The following is a 22,737-nucleotide window of genomic DNA, read 5'->3' as shown; positions in this document are numbered from 1 at the left end:
CTCCTCACACAGAGTAAAAGTTACCAAGAGTTTTGGGTTGAAAGAACCCTGGGTAAGACTCCACACCAGTGAAATGACTGACTTAGGCCACGTCCAGACTAGGAATTAAAATCGATTTTAGATACGCAACTTCAGCTACGGGAATAACGTAGCTGAAGTCGAATTTCTAAAATCGAGGTACTCACCCGTCTGGACGGCGCGGCATCGATGTCCGCGGCTCTCCATGTCGATTCCGGAACTCCGTTCGGGTTGATGGAGTTCCGGAATTGATGTAAGCGCGCTCGGGGATCGATACATCGCGTCCAGACTAGACGCGATATATCGATCCCTGAGCAATCGATTTTAACCCGCCGATGCCGCGGGTTAGTCTGGACGAGGGCTTAGATAAGGAAGAGAAAAAAAGAGGATGCAGGAGGACATGTTCTTCAAGATTCTACGAGCCAGTACTGCATCAGAACTTGAACAGAGGATGTAGAGGGTGAATATTTCAGATAGTATGAAGAAGGAAAGAGCGGATAAGAGAAAGGCACAGGAAAAGAAGAGGGGGATGCACCAGGACATAATGGGGCTACTCTGTCAGCAAGTTGATGCTGCAGACATTTTTTGGACCCCCGGGTTCAACAACCCCAAGCTCAACTCCCATTGCAGTCTGTAGAGAACTGCAGGAAAACACCTCCCTACATCCTCAGCATTCCACATAGCCTCAGGACCCGCATGCCTACCGCTCCCACTCCACACTGGGGGAAAGCATGAACAACCACAGCTTCACTTAAACTGACCTGTGAGAGCCACGGATGAGGTATGTGTGTAGCTACAATGGACATCAAATTTTCTTCTTGTTTCTTTATGAATGTTCTATTTTTTGCAGTTAAAATGTATTTACTTTTAAGTTCTTCAGATTTTTGGAGCTGTTTTTATAAGTGTTTTGAAAGTTATTCATCTTTAGTAGTTTCCAACACATGGTGTACAATGCCAGCTGGCAGTGAAAGTAGTGGTCTTGTACACTCACAACCCAGAGGATCAGTGGCAAACAGTGTAGTCATCATAAATGTACAGCAAGCACTCCAACATTAATTGGTGCTCTGTCAGTGATATATATCTAGATGTGCAGCAAGCACCATTCAATTCCTAACAGACCCCCAAACTGCAATGTCAGGTTGAGCACAGTATACCACAGCACATTAACTCAAGCTAACCATTAAAATGCTCTTTAAAAGCCTCTTGTATAGATCCTCATTGAGCATATCTGATAGCCCTTGAGTCTCGGTGCTCAAATTCAGCAAACCCCACTCCACCTCCACCCCCACCCTGTGGCAAGTTTTTCCCCCTTTGTTTCTCAAATATTATCCAGGACATAACTCTAACCATTGGGATATATTTTGCAATGAGATCCAGTCTGGTGAGTAAACAATGCCAGCACCCTTTCAATCTACCAAAAGCACATTCAACTGTCATTCTGCACTTGCTTAGCTGGTAGTTGAATCTTTCCTTAGTGCTGTTCAGGTGGTCAGTGTATGGCTTCATGAGTCATGGGAGTAAGAGGTAGGCTAGATCCCCTGAGATCACTTTTGGCATTTCAAAATAGTCAATGGTAATCCACTTGTCAGAAAAGAAGGTCCTTGCTTGTAGCTTTCTGAACAGTTCTGTATGCTTAAAGATGTGAGCATCCCTGACCAGCCAAAATTGACCCACCAGTGCAAACATAACCATGGAGAAGTTCCTTTTTCTGTTGATATACTCTCTGACAAAGTGCTCTAGGGCCAAAAGAGTTCACAGCTTTAGTGATTCACCTTAATCACCCTCACTGTTTTTGGAGGAGCTGTGGCAACCCTTTTCTCCCCTCTCATCACAGAGCTGTATACAATACTTGGGCCACAGACATACATAAACTATCCACACACTTAATACGTTATGGTCTGCAAAGATACTGAATGTAGTTGTGGATCTAGTCCCTAAATATCTTTGAAAATCCAGCCCTCAATGTCTAAGTCATTTTGAAAAAAGAATTTAGGAGGCTATGGCATGTAGAGTTTCTTTTAAAAAATGTTTACCCCACTTCAGTAAATTATATTGTTCTAACTCACTGTCAGTTAATCTGATATAAAAGAGAAAGTCTGCAATACATTTAGCTCATGGTGACCTATGCTGCTGAGCAAACCAGCTGTTGCATTCTGTTTGAGCTGAAGCCCTTTCAAATTGTAAGGTTTAATTCTCAGATCTGGTGATTTGCAATGTTAGAGTCTGGAGAGTAAGAATCTATGGGTTACTGTGGCCTGATCTATCTGATCAAAAATAGTGCAGTTTCTCTGCTAGTCACAAGTAGAATTGTGCATATTTTGCAGCCAGGGTTACTTGGGTAACTTTACAGTCAGAAGGTGGGTGCTTTCAATCAAGGGGGTAATATGAGGGAAACAATTTCTTCATAGCACAGCATCACTTTTGCTTTGTCTGTTTTCCACACATAGAATCTATGTGCCCATTCTTGGAGTGTAGGAGTGAATAAGATTCTAAGTATTTTTAGGAGGAATAAGGTTTTTTGGAGGCAAAATTGATTTGGAAAATGTAAACCAACTGTAAAAGAGCAAGTTCAGGTTATATCGGGGTCGGCAACCTCTGGCACAAGGCTCGTTTTATGAATCATTTGAAATAATTTGGGCTAGTCTGGCAAGAATCTACCCATTTCAATAATAGGGCAAAGATGCAGCAAGCAAAGTAAAGAAAACATAAAATACAAGCTGTTTAAATGCCATTTCAAAAGCATCTTCGATGAAAAATAAAGGTGGCCTTTTGTGAGGCAAATAAAGGGTGTGATTGCATTATTATAAATTAGGCCACAGAGAACCATAAAGGATTGTTTGTTCAATCTACAGCCCTTATCTGACTTAGGGTCAAGAAGAAATGAGAAAGACCCTGGGGAAATCTGGATACCAGAAACAGAATAACTCTAAATGGATGGCAATTTACCTTATTCTAGATGATAAACAGAGGAACTGAAGGCAAAGCACTAATCTGCAAATGCTCTTAGGAAGCTGAGGGTCCTCAAATATAATCCACCTCAGAGAGTATAGGGTATCTACACTGCCTTGTACCTTGTGCGGTATTTCATACTGGTGCCTACAGTGTGTTGGGCAGTGTTCTTTGCCTTTTCATTTGGTGTGAAAGTCTGACACACAAATGTCCCTTAACATACCACTCTCCTTTCTGTCCATGGCACCTGTGCAAGAGCTCTGACCTTGTCCCTGTGGGTCCTGTGCTTCTAGGCAGATTATGCTAGCCTCAGTGGCTCACTGCAACCCTCCACATAGCCCTTTACTCTCTAGGGCCAGGGTTACAGTCTACTGAGCCCTTTTCATCATAAGCCAGCAAGGAGGTTGGTGAGAGAACTCCCACAGTCTCTGTTGTCCCTACAGGCTTGTTCCAGAACAATTTAGCCTCCTGTCCTGACAGGGGCCTGTCTTCCCTTCCCAGGAGGTGTTTCTGTAGTGGCAGGTTGTGGGGAGAACCCGGGCCCATCCTCTACTCTGGGTTCCGGCCCAGGGACCTTAACGGTAGCAGCTGTTGGCAGCCAAACTTTCACTGCCAGAGTTACTACATTTCCCTGGGCCACTTCCCCAAAGCTCTCCTGCTTCTCCCTTACCTTAGGGCTCCCTTACTGATGGCTTGAGGGTGTCTTCATTAACCAGCCCTTCAGCTGCACTTCTTCTTCTCTGGCTCTTGTCAACCTGACTGGAGTGAGCCCCTTTATAGTATCAAAAGGACCTTAATTAGAGTCAGGCATTAACATTATCTTAATGGACTCACCTGATTCTTTGCAGGTTAATTGGAGTCAGGTGTTCTCATTAGTCTGGTGCAGCCCCTGCTCTGGTCAGTCAGGGAACAGAAAACTGCTAATCTAGTGGCCAGTATATCTGCCTACTACTACTTTGTTGTACCCAACTGCCTGGGTCTATCACACACCCCACTCACAATTGGTGGTCCTTGGTTAGTGAAGACCCAGACTTCAGAGGTGGATTCATGAGGAGTTCACCTCCCACCCAGAAGAATGGATGTTGAGCAATGCATCTGCTCCTGCAACAGTCTCTCTGTCATCTCCGACCGGTGCTGCACCATCCCTATGTCCTCAATGACTGTCATCTCACTACCAGCCCTCTCTGTTAGTGCTGTTTCTTTGCCACAACCCATCTTCTTCTGTGACATCACATTCTGATGTTCCACTTCTTAATCCAGCTTTCATTGATTTCAACAGGTAGTGGGAAACCTTATTGCTCATGCAGCTTTTGTGTTGCCAGTCACTACTCTCACACAACATCTGAGGCTTATTCCCTAGATTTGCTCAGCTGTGAGAACATCTCTAGGAATCATCAGGTGAAAACAAGGACTCTTGATTGAGTCTAATCAGCTCTGTCATTAAACCCTGGAAAGGAACAGATCAAATGACACCTAGGACTCTTTAGGCAGAATCCACATAACCAAATAGAAACATCTGTCCCCAACCAACTTTCATCTTCACTAGGATTTGGCATCTCTACCACCTTCTTAACAAGTGAAGTTTATTTTAGGGTGACCCCCTCAATCAGGACATGTTAAACACAGTTCTGCTGCCGTTTACTCATACAATAAGGATAACAACATTTCATTCTTCCTGCATTCAAATACTAAAGTGATACGTAATGCAAAACCAGCCAAAACTGATCATTTTGGCAAAGCAACTCCATCAGCTACAGACCTAGGCAAAGTAGTCATGACTATGCAAACAGCTCTGCTCCTGAAATCTTTTTCCCTAGTTCATCACTAGATATCAGGGGAGAGCTCATTCAGACCGCATTTACACACATTTATTTACTTAGCATCCCAAAGCCACAGCACCTCCATCAGTGATCTCAACAGGTCATATAAGAAAAGGAGAATTGTGCTGTGTCAGTATTTTTATGAGTACATGGAATAAACAGATGCAGAGAATTCAGTGGATGGAGATCTTCCCCTTGGGACAGTAATCAAACATATGGTTAGGGGACAGGCATGTGTTATACAGGAGGTCAGACTAGATGATCACAGTGGTCCTTCTAGCCTTGGAATCTATGAATGAGGTTCAAAATAAAGACCCTGACCATGTCTGGTAAAAATCCATGCCACCTCCATAAGGGTAGCCATGTAACTGTGCAGTCTTGAGCAATTTTTCGCCAGTAGTTTCAAAGTACATTTTTCAGGTTTTATTTTTCACTTCCTGTCCTAAACTATTGTGCAAATATTGTTACACATTTAACACAAAAGTGGTTACATTTCCCTAGTGGGGAATCCCATAGATGTGGTTTGTAAAGTACTTTGGGTTCCTTTAGGATGAAAGTCACTTTTTAAAATGTAAGATATTACCATATAATTCAATTATTTAGAGGTTTTGTTTTGTTTTGTTTTGCTTTTTTCCCTTCAGATTTTCTCAGAGAAACATGGATAATAACACTTTCCAAACTTTTTGTGGTATTGTGAAGATTAGTTAGCTAACTGGCCAAGTCCTTGTCAGTCTCTGCTCAGTCAAAACTTTTCTTCAAGTTAATGGGAGATTTTTTACGTGAGTAAGGACTCCAGACTAAAGATATTTAGGTATCCAAAAATGAAGGCAGGTGTAAGTGCATTAGACATCCAACTCCCATTAGCTCTCACTTTGTAACTGTCCCTTTAGGTGTCTAAATCCTTTATTTAGGCACTTCTGAGATCTTCAAAACATCTTCTCAGCTACCACCTAAGTCTGGAGCTGCCTTAAAGTTCCCTAGCCACCTATGTTTCTACGGCTGAGGATGTACACAAACATAGACTCATAGACTCTAGACTGAGCTTCCATCGCATGCCTAACCCCCAGAAAAATCCTCAAATTAGGAGTTCCTCTGCCAATCTCACTTGCAGAGCCCAAGGCAATGTGTTCTCAGACTATGCCTAAACCTGTACAAGACAGTCAGGGCTGGGGGACAAGAGGCAGGCACAGACTCCTTTATAACCTTTAGCCCAGTGGTTGAGGTACTCACCCAGAATGTGGCCTAACCACACTGGTGTGGGTGTCTCTCAATTTCACTTATTGAAACTGTTACACTATGTACAATAATGTAATATGCATTAAGCCCGAGAGTCAGAATGATTCTATAGGCCAGCGGGTAGGGTAATTCAGCTGAGAGGTAGGAAACCTAAGTTTAAATTCCTGCTCCACATCAAGAGGGTGCGGAGGGAGAGGAGGAATGAACCAGGGTCTTCCATATCCTGGGTTAGTAAGGCTTTATGGAAATATATATATAGATATAGATATGTTTAATGGCATATTTAGTATAAAACATATATATGTTTTATGCTACTTATGCCATGTAATATATCTCTGTAAAAGTTATGTTCTACTGAATCTATTACTCCTATTTGTAGGCATGTATCATTTTTGTATTCAAAGTTATGAATATTGGCTGCATACTTGTTTGATTCTAAGTAGGCTGTAGTGAAGCAGTTGGTCAGCTTCCTGAGAAAAGACTATTTTCAGTAAGTGCCCAATCCAAAAACACTTAAGCCAACAATGAACTTGGAGACACCAATACATATCTGGGCTTTCCCAGGAATGTGGCTTGGCTGGTAAGGAACTCAGTCATGCATGGACATGTGACTTGCCCAAGTGACTCCAAAATTCCATCTTGGAGCTGGACTTTGCATAGGAGAGGGGAGGGGGTCTCCACCCACAAGAGAAAGTCTATTTAAGCCCATGGGAGACCACTCCATGAGGTCTTCAACTGGCTAAAGAGAGCCTCTCCATCCCCCAGGATACCTGAAAGAAACTGGAACAAAGAACAGTGCAAAGGCTGTGAGTGATTGCTGGACCAAGATTAAAAGGACATTAGTCTGTAAAAGAGAACATTCTGGAACTGGTGAGGATCTTATATGTATTCAGCTTGATTAGACATAGATTTGCGTGTTTTAATTTATTTTCCTTGGTGACTTACTTTGTTCTGTCTGTTACTACTTGGAACCACTTAAATCTACTTTGTGTATTTAATAAAATAACTTTTTACTTATTATTTAACCCAGAGTATGTATTAATACCAGAGTGGGGGCAAATAGCTGTGCATATCTCTCTACCAGTGTTATAGAGGGTGAACAATTTATGAGTTTTCCCTTCATAAGCTTTATACAGGGCAAAACAGATTTGTTTGGGTTTAGATCCTATTGGGGGTTGGACATCTGAGTGTTAAAGACAAGAACACTTCTGTTAGGTGCTTTCAGGTAAGCCTACAGCTGTTAGGGGATGTGATTCAGACCTGGGTCTGGGTTTGCAGCAGGCTAGCAAGTCTGGCTCAATCCAGGCAGGGCACTGAAGTCCTAAGCTGACAGGGCAGGAAAGCAAGGGCAAAAGTAGTCTTGGCACATTAGGTGGCATCTTCCAAGAGGGTTTATGTGATCCAAGGCATCACAAGTACCCTAACCACTGGGCTAAAATTTATCAGTGAGGCCTGCTTCTTAAACAAGAGATTGTTAATTTAATTAAAGTACTCCTTTCCCACACTTACTATAGTTGTTTCTCTTTACAATGCTTTCCTCATGCATACAGATACCTTTAATCAACAAATGCACTTTACTGATTCAGCTCCATGTTGTAATATTTTAGCTTTTTCACAGTCTGCTAACTGAGCTTCACAGTTTGATGACTCAAATGCCTACTTCACATATCTAGCTGCATACTTTGATGGTACAGCTGTTGAGTTTATAAATATATCGCCAGTCAAGCTGCTTACTTTTATAATTTAGCTCACAACATTCTACACTAAATTATTCAGACAGAAATCTTCATTGACTTGAGTTGTGTATTTTAGGTAGGATTTTTTCATAGTCTGCTGATTCATTGCATAGTGTATTCGTTCAATTTATCACACACACAAAATAACATGATAGACAGATTTTCCAAGGTTCTAAGCACAAAGCAAGAAATGAACTTTTAAATTCTCTATCTATTTACCCACTGTGACAAAGTTCCTCCTCTACCTTGGTGGGTCCTGTGCTTATTGGTGGATTTACTTGCCTCAGAGATTCACCATGTGGGTCAGGAAACAGCCCAGAGACCTTTCCCTCTGGTAAAAGCCACAGACCAGGTCAATTCCTCCTGTGTCTGATCAGGAGTTGGGAGGTTTGGGGGGAACCCAGGCCCGCCCTCTATTCCAGGTTCCAGCCCAGGGCCCTGTGGACTGCAGCTGTCTGGAGTGCCTCCTGGAACATCTATGTGACAGCTACAACTCCCTGGGCTACTTCCCAATGGCCTCCTTCCAAAACCTTCTTTATCATCACCACCGGACCTTTCTCCTGATGTCTAATAACGCTTATACTCTTCAGTCTTCTAGCAATACATCTTCTCACTCTCAACTCCTAGTGCCTCTTGCTCCCAGTTCCTCACATGCACACTACAAACTGAAGTGAGGTCTTTTTTAACTCAGGTGTCCTGATTAGCCAGCCTGTCCTAATTGATTCTAGCAGTTTCTTCTTAATTGGCTCCAGGTGTCCTAGTTAGTCTGCCTGCCTTAGCTGTTTCCAGCAAGTTCCTGCTTGTTCTGGAACTGCCCCTGTTACCTTACTCAGGGAAATGGGATCTACTTAATCTGAGGGCATGTCTACACTAAGAAATTAGGTCGAATTTATAGAAGTTTTTTTTTTAGAAATCATTTTTATGCAGTCAATTGTGTGTGTCCCCACACAAAATGCTCTAAGTGGATTAACTTAGTAGACTGCGTCCACAGTACTGAGGCTAGCTTCGACTTCTGGAGCGTTGCACTGTGGATAGCTGTGGGAGTTATCCCACAGTTCCCACAGTCTCCGCTGCCCACTGGAATTCTGGATTGAGATCCCAATGCCTGATGGGCCAAAAACAGTGTTGCAAGTGGTTCTGAGTACATGTCGTGAGGCCCCCCCTCTCCCTTGCTCCCTCCATGAAAGCAACGGAAGACAATCATTTCACGCATTTTTCCTGGGTTACCTGTACAGACACCATACCACGGCAAGCATGGAGCCCACTCTGCTCACCGTCACCGTACATCTCCTGGGTGCTGGCAGACATGGGTCTGCTTTGCTACACAGCAGCAGCTCATTGACTTTTGGCAGCAGATAGTGCAGTAAGACATCGTTGTCGTATTCCTGGGTGCTCTTTTAGCCGAACTCAGTGAGGTCAGTTGGGGCGCCTGGGCATACATGGGAGTGACTCAGCCTGGTCATTCCCCAGTTGTACTGCACCCTCTTCTGGCGAGCACCCAGGGAGATGATGACAGCTAGCAGTCATACTGGACCATCTGCTGCCAGCCTAAATTGTATAAGATAGATGGAGTGGATCAAAACAAGAAATAGACCAAATTTGTTTTGTATTCATTTGTATTCTTTTGCTCCCCCCCATCCTCCATGAAATCAATCGCCTGCTAAAACCAGGGTTTTGAGTTCAATCCTTGAGAGGGCCATTCTGTGTCACAGTTCTTTGATGCAAACACACCCCCTTTGTTGATTTTAATTCCCTGTAAGCCACGTCATCAGTCACCCCTCCCTCCATCAGAGCAACGGCAGACAATAGTTTCGTGCCTTTTTTCAGTGCAGATGCCATAGCACTGGGAACATGGAGCCCGCTCAGACCACCGTGGCAATTATGAAAACTGTAAACACCACACACATTATCCTGCAGTATATGCAGAACTAGAACCTGCAAAAGCAAAACCAGGCGAGGAGGTGACAGCAGCGTGATGACGAGAGTGATGGGGACATAGACATGGACAGAGACTTCTCACAAAGTACAGGCCCTGGCAATGTGCACATGATGGTGTTAATAGGGCAGGTTCATTCCATGGAAAGCAGATTCTGGGCCTGGGAAACAAGCACAGACTGGTGGGACTGCATAGGTTTGTGGGTCTGGGATGATTCCCAGTGGTTGCGAAATTTTCGCATGCGTAAGGGCACTTTCATGGAACTTTGTGACTTGCTTTCCCCTGCCCTGGAGTGCCAAAATACCAAGATGAGAGCAGTCCTCACAGTTGAGAAGCAAGTGGCAATAGCCCTGTGGAAGCTTGCAACACCAGACAGTTACCAGTAAGTGGGGCATCAATTTGGAGTGGGCAAATCTACTGCGGGGGCTGCTGTGATCCAAGCAGCCAATGCAGCCAAATAGCTGCTGATATCAAGGGTAGTGACTCTGGGAAATATGCAGGCCATAGTGGATGGCTTTACTGCAGTGGGATTCCCTAACTCTGGTGGGACGATAGACGGAATCCATATCCCTATCTTGGAACTGGAGCACCAAGCCAGTGAGTACATAAACTGAAAGGGGTATTTTTCAATGGTGTTGCAAGCACTGGTGGATCACAAGGGACGTTTCACCAACATCAACGTGGGATGGCCGGGAAAGGTACATGACACTCGCATCTTCAGGAACTCTGGTCTGTTTCAAAAGCTGAAGCAAGGGACTTTCTTCCCAGACCAGAAAATAACCCATTGGAGATGTTGGGGATGTTGAAATGACTATAAAAGCAGCAAAGAATCCTGTGGCACCTTATAGACTAACAGACGTTTTGGAGCATGCATGCATCTGAAGAAGTGGGTATTCACCCACGAAAGCTCATGCTCCAAAACGTCTGTTAGTCTATAAGGTGCTATAGGATTCTTTGCTGCTTTTACAGATCCAGACTAACACGGCTACCCCTCTGAGAAATGACTATAGTTATCCTTGGGCACCCAGCCTAACCCTTAATTGTGTGGCTCATGAAGCCATACACAGGCAGCCTGGACAGCAGTCAGGAGCTGTTCAACTATAGGCTGAGCAAGTGCAGAATGGTTGTAGAATGTGCATTTGGACTATTGAAAGTGTGCTGGCACAGTTTACTGACTTGGATAGACCTCAGCAAAACCAGTATGCCCATTGTTATTACTTCTTGCTGTGCACTCCACAATATCTGTGAGAGTAAGGGGGAGACATTTATAGCGGAGTGGGAGGTTGAGGCAAATCACCTGGCTGCTGATTACATGCATCCAGACACCAGGGTGGTTAGAAGAGTACAGAAAGGCATGGTGCACATCAGAGGAGCTTTGAAAACCAGTTTCATACTGGCTAGGTTATTGTGTGAAAGCTCTGTTTGTTTCTCTTTGATGAACCCCTGCCCCCCTTGGTTCACTCTACTTCCCTGTTAGATAACCACCCTCCCCTCTCCCCTTCAATCACCACTTGCAGAGGCAATAAAGTCATTGTTGCTTCACATTCATCTATTCTTTATTAATTCATCACACAAATAGAGGGATAACTGCCAAGATAGCCCAGGAAGGGTGGGAGAGGAGGGAAGGGAAAGGCCACACTGCACTTTAAAACTTAAAAACTTAAAAACTTTAAAACTTATTGAATGCCAGCCTTCTGTTGCTTGGACCGTCCTCTGGGGTAGGCGGCTGGGTGGCCGGAGGCCCCCCCATGGTGTTCTTGGGCATCTGAGTGAGAAGGCTATGGAATTTGGGGAGGAGGGTGGTTGGTTACGTGGGGGCTGTAATGGCAGTCTGTGCTCCTGCTGCCTTTCCTGCAGCTCAGCCATATGCTGGAGCATATGAGTTTGATGCTCCAGCAGCCTGAGCATCGACTCCTGCCTTCTGTCAGCAAGCTGACTCCACCTATCCTCTTCAGCCCGCCACTTACCCTCTTCAGCCCGCCACTTACTCTCTTCAGCCCGCCACCTCTCCTTGCATTCATATTGTGCTTTACTGCACTTTGACATTGTCTGCCTCCACGCATTCTGCTGTGCTCTGTCAGTGTGGGAGGGAGGACAGCATGAGCTCAGAGAACATTTCATCCCAAGTGCATTTTTTTTTGCCTTCTAATCTTCTCTAGCCATTGGGAAGGAGAAACATATGCAGCTGGTGGAGGAAAAGAAAGAGAGTGGTAGTTAGAAGACACATTTTATAGAACAATGGATACACTCTTTCATGGTGAACCTTGCTATTAACATTACATAGCACATGTGCTTTCATTACAAGGTTGCATTTTGATGGCTTTACCCCTCCCCCCACTGTGTGGCTAACAGCAGGGAACATTTCTGTTCAGCCACAGGCAAAAAGCCCAGCAGGAACGGGCACCTCTGAATGTCTTCGTAATAAAACCACCCTATTTCAACCAGGTGACTATGAATCATATCACTTTCCTTAGGATAACACAGAGAGATAAAGAACGGATGCTGTTTGAATGCCAGCAAACCCCGGGAACGTACGCTGCAATGCATTGCTCTACAATGATTCCTGACTACATGCTACTAGCCTGGCATGGTAAAGTGTCCTACTATGGAGGACAGAATAAGACTGCCTCCCCAGAAACCTTTTGCAAAGGCTTTGGGAGTACATCCAGGAGAGCTTTATGAAGATGTCTCTGGAGGATTTCCGCTCCATCCCCAGACACATTAATAGATTTTTCCAGCAGCTGTACTGGCTGCTAATGCCAGGGCAAATTAATCATTAAACACACTTGCTTTTAAACAATGTATAATATTTACAAAGGTACATTCACCAGAGGTCCCTTCTCCACCTTCAGGGTCCGGGAGCACACCTTGGGTGTGTTCAGGGGTTACTGGCTCCAGGTCCAGGGTGAGAAACAGATCCTGGCTGTTGGGGAATCCGGTTTCTCTGCTTCCTTGCTGTGAGCTATCTTTAACCTCCTCCTCATCATCATCTTCCTTGTCCTCAAAACCTGCTTCCTTGTTGAGTGATTCTCCATTGATGGAGTCAAAGCACAGAGTTGGGGTACTGGTGGCTGCTCCTTCTAGAATGGCATGCAGCTCATCATGGAAGCGGCATATTTGGGGCTGTTACCTGGAGCAGCTGTTTGCTTTTCTGGTTTTTTGGTAGGCTTTCCTGAGTACCTTAATTTTCACATGGCAGTGCCGCAATTCCCTGTTGTAGCCTCTGTCCTTCATACCCTTGGAGATTTTTTCAAATGTTTTGTCATTTTGTTTACTGGAACGGATTTCAGCTAGCATGGATTCGTCTCCCCATACAGCGATCAGATCCCGTACCTCCCATTTGGTCCATGCTGGGGTTCTTTTGCAATTCTTGGATTCCATGGTCACCTCTGCTGATAAGCTTTGCATGGTCACCTGTGCTGATCAGCTCGCAATGCTGGCCAAACAGGAAATGAAATTCAAAAGTTTGCAGGACTTTTCCTGTCTACCTGGCCAGTGCATCTGAGAGTTGAGAGAGCTGTCCAGAGCAGTCACAGTGGAGCACTCTAAGATAGCTCTTGTAGGCCAATACCATCGAATTGCGCCCACACCACCCCAAATTCAACCTGGCAAGGCCTATTTGAGCGCTAATCCCCTCATCAGAGGTGGAATAAATAAATCGATTTTAAGAGCCCTTTAAGTAAAAAAAAAAAGGGCTTCGTCGTCTGGATGGGTGCAGGGTTAAATTGAGGTAACACTGCTAAATTTGACAGAAAATCGTAGTGTAGACCAGGCCCCAGGCCAAATATATCTTCCTTCTAACTCTATCCAGTAGCCATCTGGCCTAACCCTGTAACACTACCTATCATTTCTAGTCTACCCTTGATACTTGCAGTACCTATAGAAATAAGATAATAGAATAGGAAATTAGTTACATTTTCCAATATATTCTACATATTGTGACAGCTAGGCCGATATATAAGTTAAGGTCTTGATATTGAAACAAGTGTCCCATGAACAAACACTTGAATTTGCCTAGAGCCCCACTATCTTCAAAGGTGTTCTGTGCGGTTAGAGGTGTCCCCCATGAAGAGATCTTTGTTGGATCAGAGATTAAACCCTGAAATGCTAGATAATGTATGACAGTGGACAGTTCCATATCCTTATGTTCTGAAGCCTTCACTAGAGAAGGAAAGCCATGGTTTCCATCCAGAGTTAGCTTTGTGATGCCCTATATATTTGTGCAAGATCACAGCATTTTAAATACGGATTGCCTTTAAACACTCAAGAGAGGTTGACTGTAAGCACCCTTCACAAGGGGTATGCCTTCAACTTTTGAAATTACATGCTGCAACTGAAATAAAAAACTTGATCTGGAAACTTTATAAAAAAAAGTATTCATACAAATAACTCCTGAGAATTCAAATAAGATTTACATTTTGCTCTCAATTACACCCAGGAAATCATCCCCTGTCCCACTAAAGAAAATAATGCATGGAATTGAAGGCAAAAAATAATCTAAAGTAGAAAGAACAAAGAAAAGCTCCATATTCCAACTGGAGACTTAATATTTTCTGTATTAATTGTGTTCATTATAAAATCAGTTATTAACATTAAAGTATAAATTGACAACAAAGAGACATGCTGTACAACCAAGAAAACAACCCTATCACATGAACACTATCAGAAGCGGACTATGCCAAAGCGTAGAGCTTACTGTTCCCAATCAAGTATTTGATTTTTTTGTTATTGTTTAACTTTAGCCTAAAGCAATAAGCACCAATCAAATAATCAATCATAGGGGCCTATGTGATCCAAGGAGAAACTTCAGAAACTTAATTCCCATTTTCCCTAATGAGATCATCATAGCAGTTCTCAATATACAAATCTTGTGAATTACAAATAAGCTATACATAGCCCCTAAGCACATAAGTCTCACTCTCACACACACACAAAATAATAGAGCAGCGATCATAGAAAACAAGGAGATTTTATGCCTCCTTAATACTTTTTCCTCATAAAGGATTAAAGTATTAAAAAACTTCAAGTGCACAGTGCAATCAGTGTATATGTAAATTCAGCTACTAAAATATGCAACTTAATCAGTAAAGTAAGCACAAACTCAACAGTTGGAGTATGCAGCTGGTTCTGTGATAAATATCAAAGTATGAAACTTGAGACATAAATAAAGAAAAATATAGTGTATCAAATATCTAATTTTTCAAACCATTATATACAGATTGGCCAGTAGCATAAGCAATGGTGTGACTTGCACAGCCAGCTAAATCAATGAAATTCATGGGTCAATTAAGAAATCAAAGAGCTTGATCACACTTCACAGCTTCATTGCCAAGGAACCATGGGTAAAAATTAACTAAAAGATGTTCACAGGCCCTTATTTTTAGATTCTGCTCAATGGAGAAAATTGGGCTATGGCTTTAAATGTGGTTTTTGTTCCGTATTCAGAGCCTTGTTTTGGATGATTTTATTGATCCTCTGGGCTGCTCTCCTCCCATCCCTTAATCATTTATTTAATCAGTGGCAAAAGTTTGTGTGAGCAATTCTGTAGAAGGGTAAGATTTAGGGGTGTTATTTTTACTTATAGAATGGTGATTTTCAGATGAAACCAAAAAATCATTCAGTTTTTCCCCCTGCAATCAAGTATCCAATTTGATTATGAATGCATGGAATATTTTTTTTCTGAGCTAGTAAAATGTGTATCTACCAAGTCCTTTGATTTAATTGCCACTTCTTAGGCAATATGTATCTAGGTTTTTCCAATCACACAGAAATGATGAACAGGGATAGCAGTTCCACATCTGACATTCTTAACCATATCATAATATTTTATGAGCACTTTCATAACCCATATATTGCACCTTTATGTCTTTCCGTTAAACTGACTTGCCTACATGAGCTAAACCAGTACAAACTACAACATCCTTCAAAGACTTATACATGTGCTTAACTTTAAGAAACATGCCTAAATCTTTGTAGGATTGGGATCTTATTTTCTATTTAATGGGAGCCCATTTGCCTGTGATTATGATAACGGCTGAGGCACTAATAAATGGCAAAACTAATGTAACAAATTTGGCTTTGCAAGCAGTTACCTGTGAAAAAGAATTATAATTTCTGGTACTACATCATTGAAGTTAATGGTACTTTTGCCATTTAGTTTAATGGGAGTAGGATCATAGCCTTTGAAATCTACCCCTAAGGTATTTAGATCCTAAAGATGCAGATTGGCACCTAATGGGATTTTCAAAAGTTTAGATACCTGACTCCCATTGAAATCAATAGGAATTAGGCACCTAACCTGCTTAGGCCTTTTTGAAAATACCACTGACCATCTACCTACATCTTTAGGCAACAAATACCTTTGAAAATCTGGCCTCTAAGTGTCTGAAAATCTCAATATCTATGATACTAGTGTTCATGATCTGCATCTTTGAACATTTGTAAAATTGATCCAGTATGAAACCTCACTCTACTCAATAGTATGCAGACTGAAAACTGTGAAATCCTCCTTTCACCCCAGGGGGGAAAAAATGAATTTTCTCCAGTTGCATATTGCCATTTTAAGATAGAAATGTCATCAGCTAACAATGCAAACAGTTTTTCACTGTATATTTTTTAACATTTTAGAAAAGTTGCAAAATTATTTTTTTAAATATACCTATAATTCTGTGTAAAATTGATTCAACAATCAAAAATCTAATATCAAACATTAAGAATTGATATAATGTTTGAATTAGATTTCTTGGTGAAGCTGTTTTATAGTCACTTTTTTATTAGCAGCTGCTTTCTAAGGTTCTGATCCCACAATGAGATTCATGGGAAGGCCCCTGCATCTGTGTATAGCACCTCTGAAGTTAATGGGCTTCTGTATGGGCAAAAAGGCCTGTGGCCAGTCAGAGCATCTTTTAAGATTGGGGCCTAAGTGTAAAAAGCCTCATGAGCATAGGGATAGAACAGCTACCATGATGGATTACACCTAGTTTCTAACAGTGAAAAATAAACATTTCCCCCTGCCCCTATGTTCCTCTAATCATTTATATCAATATTTCACTAACATTTCACATTATATTTATCAGGGATTTTTTTTGTAGACTTCTGCCTTTCCAGCTTATTTGGATGATAATTATAATAATACAAGGGACACAATGGGCACCAAATCCTCTCATTCACTATAGTATACATGATATGATATATATTTATATCTGCAGGAATCTCCAAACTAATTTATTCCTGAAATTTCTTGATTGATGTAGAGTAGACTGTCTCATCCACTTACAGCTACATTTGAGTAACACTTCATACATTTCGTATGGGAAAATTATTTCTGATGATTTTATAAATCTTACCTGTTCCTAGAAGCAGTACACAAGATGTGCTTAATCCAATTGTAATTAGGGCTGCAGGTTTGTCATGGTTGTAAAAATGTCACTGATACTATGATTTTTCTGATTGTCTGTGACCTTGCTTTGTGTCCATGTCTGCAGTTAGGGCAGACTAGATCCCCTCAGACCCATCCCTGGGGATGGGACCTGACTCCTGCCCACATGACCCCCACGTTAAAGGGTGATCCCATTATTTTACACATCATTTCCCCCTAAAGCTGTGACTGTTACTAAATTTACCATGACTGCTCCACGATTTTTGCATTAAAAATGCCATGACAAATCTGCACCCCTGATTATAAACAAATTAAGTTACTCCATGTGACAAATTATGAAACTGGATCAGAACCATAGTCTGTCTATTCTAGTATACTCTTTCTGAGAGTGGCCAGAAGATGCTTCAGAAGAAGGTGCAAGAAACCTTGTGTGGATTGTCTGCCTATCACACCGAGTCTCCTCTTTCTAAGGTACTTATATGGCTCCCATAACCATAGTATCTTAGTATAGCACCTCACAATCTTTATCCTCACAACATAGCTGTATGATGGGGCAATACTCTTATCCCCATTTGAAAGACAGGGAACTGAGGCACAGAGAAGCTAAGGCCCAGATCCAAAAAGGTACTTAGGCACCACTGTCTTCACAAAACCTCTGCTGGGTTGCCACCTAACCCTGCAGACATCTAAACTCACTCAGTGCCTACATTTTTCTGTTTGTTTGTTTTGAAAGTTCCCTAAGTACCTACGTTTCTGCCCTAGAGCATGAACAGAGCACCTAATTCTAGGGCCTGGATGCTTATCTCCTGCCCAAACAGGGAAAGAATATTTATCTCACCCATGGGGCCCAATCCAATAGACATGTTCAGAGACTACCTTCTGGACCTATTCAAAATCTGGGGGTGTAGGGCACACCTTGTAATTTTTAGCACAATGGTAGAGCACTCACCTGGATGTGTAAATCCCAACTTCAGTTCTCCTCTCTGCCTGATGGGGAGAAACAATTTGAATGGGGGACCCACACCTTTACAGAGAGGGCTTAAATCCCTGGGCTATGGGATATTTTGATGCGGGAGGAGGAGGACCTCACTCTCTCTTGTTGGAGCTGTTCTGTTTTGGCTAACTACTGAAAGTGTCAGTCTTTGGGCCGGATACATATCAAGTGAGAATGACGCTATAGCCCGGTAATTAGGACACCTATCTGGGATGAGGGGGACCCAGGCTCCAGTCATCTTGCCCCAGTTACTCTAAATATTTATACATTGTGGAACAGCCTCAACAGAAGAGACTGATGAAGCCAACCCTGCCCCCCACCCCAGCTCTGACCAGAATATCCTTTAGCTCAGTGGCTAGAGCACTCTCTTGAAAGGTTGGAGAGCCCTTTTATAAATCCTTTCTTCCTCTCTGCCTGATCACCCTCAACATCACTGTGTCTCAGAAGACACTCAGAGTTTTTCAATATTGATTGAAAATTTGGAGGGCTGTTTTTTATAAACAGTTTAAGTACCCAAGCATTCAGAGCCTTATCCATAGCATATCCAAATTAGCTTTTTCTAAAACTGGATGTGAAAAGTGGTGAGAATATATTTTACCAAAAACACATCTGTTAGTTCTTGTTCTTGGGTTAGTTGGAAATAGTACAAGAATCCTCTGTTATTGTGCCAAGCAACTTACTTCTCGGCTTACCTGAAACTCAGATGTAAAAATATATATGAAAAAAAAGAGTGATTTTTATGAACCTCTAGCAAGTTTTGTCCAAGTTAAATTACAATTCAGGGTGAAGATTCACTTTTGTTATGTGAACCTCTTCCATCTTCAGAAGTAGCCTGGAAATATAAGGACAGGATGTTCGTGTTTATTTGTTTTTGTTCTTCTTTGGAGTGGAGTGGTTGGCAAGATTTCTAGTAATTGCTGCTTCTAGTCACAATCAGAATACTGCTAGTACAGATGTTCTAGAATTTCAACGTACAGTCTGGATGGAAGGATGACTCAAGATACTGGCTGAAGCTAAAAAATGAAGAAGTATACAAAAACGAAAAATAATACTTGTGATGCTGGTGGAAAGTTGCAAAAAATAATAAAAATCAACACGTGTTGTTTGACTCTTGGGCAAAGGTTTGACTGATTTCTCCCCCTCCTTTCCTTTTTTTAAGGTGAATTTCGTACCCTGACACCTTAAATTTTATTTTTTTCCACTTAAGAAATACACAATGCATCAAAACATGTATACATCATGGACATGAATGGCCTGGTTTCTTTTATTTCACCAGTTTAAGTCTTCTAGGCTAGGTCCTGGTCTACGGTACATTCTTTGAACCACACTAGTAGTGCCAAGATGCCACAAAACTGCCTTAAATAGGCAGTTGAAGACTTTTTCCAGCTTGAGGGAATCCCAGGGTGATGTAGAGATAACACAGCCTGCTCTGAGTTTGCATAATGACTTCTAAGAAATTGCTGCAAGGCAGCAAAAAACTTAGAGAACCCTCAAGGTTGCTCTAATTTATTCTGAACTGATCCTCTCAGAGATTAGGGAGAACAAAGATGGTGTTCAACCAACATTTTACTCCCTTTGGGTCTTGTGTTCAGCTGAACTCAAGAATCAGGACCATCTGATTTCAACTGTGAGACCAGTAAACCACAATTAGAAAAAAAGTAAATAACTAATTGTGTACATTGTTTAAATGGGAAGATTATCAAACCCTTTACAAACAGTTAGTTTCTTTTCCTCAACTCTTTTCTTTTCTTCAGCTCTTGCCAGTAGTGAGATGGACTATCCACCATAGAGTTAAAGGCTCCTGAAGATAAACGGTCAAGAGGTTCCCTGGAATGAATTGTTGTTGCCACCTGAATATATTGTTTACTGATTTGCAGGTAGTGGGCACTTCTTTTCCTTCTTTCATATGGCTTGAGTAGGTAGCAACAGCTACAAATTTAAGTCTAAATTTGACAGCCAGCACAATGCTGCAGCAGTGACCTGGTGAATGTCCTTCAGAACGCCATCAAAAGAACAAAGATGATATCCAGATATAATGTGTTCTATTGTTTGTGCCTGGTGACCACAGCCACATACAGGTGTATGCCTCATTTTCCATTTAAAGAGCGTTTGTCCACATCTCTCATGAGATGTTCTAATGTGTTTCAATCTGCATTAGTATCTCTGAGATAAATCAAAACCTGGTAGTTCCTCAACAGCATCATTAACTCGCTGTTTGTTTTGAGTGATCAATGCCTTAGCATCAAAATTGGGTGTAAGGATCTTGATACGGTTCTACAGAGGGTTGCAGTGTTTTAATCTTGTTTTTAGCAGGTTCTGCAGGTCATGGTGCAGTTGTATCCTCATATTTGCATTGATGTGATTAAGAAAGCAAGATATCTGAGCAGATCTTCTAATCTAATGTGTGACAGGACCAGGAGCCAGTCAATTGGAAAGATTTGAGCATCCCCGACAGTATGTGCACATAATTATTGAGTTGAGTGTCAAGGAGTTTAGTGTGACTGCTATGAGATCATATTGGTGCACAATATTCAGCTGCAGAATATACCAAGGCAATTGCTGTGATTTGTAAGGTCTGTAAACTGGAGCCCCATGATGTGCCGGCCAACTTTCTGGTAAGAGCAACACAGGACCTGACCTTATCACAAGTATTCTCGAGATGTTGTTGAAGAGTCAAACTCTGGTCCAGTATAACACCAAGATACTTTGAATTAGCTTCATGTCTGATGCTCTCACCACAGAACTGCACATCAAGTTTGGTATTAGCAATTTTATTGTTCAGGTGGAAAGCAGTTACCAAGTTGTTTGTTTATTTGTTTGTTTGTTTTTTAATTATGCCTAAATTTCCAGAATTGGAAATAATCAGCCATTGTGCTAAGATCTTGGTTTAGGGTGCAGCTGATGGTAGGGAGACTTCTGTGCTGAACAGCTATGGCAATATCATCTGCATACATGAATTTCCTTGACTCCTTCACTCGTATATCTGCGGTGTACAGATTAAAAAGTATTGGGGTCAGGACAGAGCCCTGAGGGATGCCCAAGTTAAGAGTTCTTTGTCTACTGATCTGGCCATTAAGGTGTAGCTTAAAGCGGCAGTCCCCAGTCATTGCTGGCAAGAGGCAGATCGTTTGCCATCAGTGAATGACACGAGGAGAAAGCCCTGTCTCCAGACAGTGTTGTATGCCGAGGACAGAGCAACAAGGGAGATTGCTGTCTTCAACTTGTATTGGAATCCTTCCTTAATGTGGCTGGTAAATGAAGCTACTTGGTCACAGCAGTTCCTTTTCAGGTGAAATCCTTCCTGGTCCACTGGGAGGATGTTTTCAATAATATCAGACAGACGGTGGAGCAGCATCCTTTCCATGAGCTTGCTGGTGGTAAAGAGGAGAGAGACGGGATGGTAGCTGGCTGTGTCCTCTGGGGAGTTCCCAGGCTTTAGTAGGGGCAACCACTGTTGCCTGTCATCAGCTTGTTGGCACTTCTCTGGTTCTTTGCTGTCATAAACAGATAGCTAAGGGTTAATGTTCTTTTACCTGTAAAGGAGTAACCTGAAACACCTGACCAGAGGACCAATCAGGAAACAAGACTTTTTCAAATCTGGGTGGAGGGAAGTTTTGGTGTGTGAGTCCTTTGTTCTTTGTCTTGTGCCTGTACTCTCTCGGCTATGAGAGGAGTTTTCTGCCTCCTGCTTTTCTAATCTTCTGTTTCCCAGTTGTAAGTACAAAAGATAAGATAGTGATTTATATGTTTTTTTTATTTTGTATTTACATGTGTGTAGTTGCTGGAGTGTTTTGAATTGTGTTCTTTTGAATAAGGCTGTTTATTCTTATTTCTTTTAAGCAATTGACCCTGTATTTGTCACCTTAATACAGAGAGACCATTTTTATGTATTTTTCTTTCTTTTTACATAAAGCTTTCTTTTTAAGACCTGTTGGAGTTTTTCTTTAGTGGAGAACTCCAGGGAATTGAGTCTGTGCTCACCAGGGAATTGGTGGGAGGAAGAAGTCAGGGGAAAATCTGTGTGTGTTAGATTTACTAGCCTGACTTTGCATTCCCTCTGGGTGAGGGGGGAAGAGAGATTAGCTCTCGGTACTTCTGTTTTCCAGGACTGGAAATAGGGAGGGTGGAATCCCTCTGTTTAGATTCACGGAGCTTGCTTCTGTATATCTCTCCAGGAACCCAGGGAGGGAACACCTGGAGGGGGGAAGGGAAATGGTTTATTCCCCTTTGTTGTGAGACTCAAGGAATTTGGGTCTTGGGGTCCCCAGGGAAGATTGTTGGGGGGACCAGAGTGCCCCAAAACACTCTAATTTTTTGGGTGGTGGCAGCTTTACCAGGTCCAAGCTGGTAACTAAGCTTGGAGGTTTTCATGCTAACACCCATATTTTGGACGCTAAGGTCCAAATCTGGGAATATGTTATGACATATGCACAGCAGTAAAAGGCACCGCCAGCCATTCCCGTCACTCTCCTCAGATTATTGAGAAACTCTAGAGGAATGCCATCAGCCTCTGTAGCTTTCCAGCTTTTGGTTTCCAACAGAGCAATATTGATCTCCTCAATAGAATATGAGGAAGAGAGTGGGGATTCCTCTGGGCATTGTTGACAGTTTATGTGGAGTTCCCACTGACCTCCTGAAGTGTGATCTTGTCTGTCCATATCTTGCTGTCG

Source organism: Gopherus flavomarginatus, chromosome 1 (assembly GCF_025201925.1).
Source record: "Gopherus flavomarginatus isolate rGopFla2 chromosome 1, rGopFla2.mat.asm, whole genome shotgun sequence".
Lineage (NCBI taxonomy): Eukaryota > Metazoa > Chordata > Testudines > Testudinidae > Gopherus > Gopherus flavomarginatus.
This window is presented reverse-complemented; position numbering follows the sequence as displayed.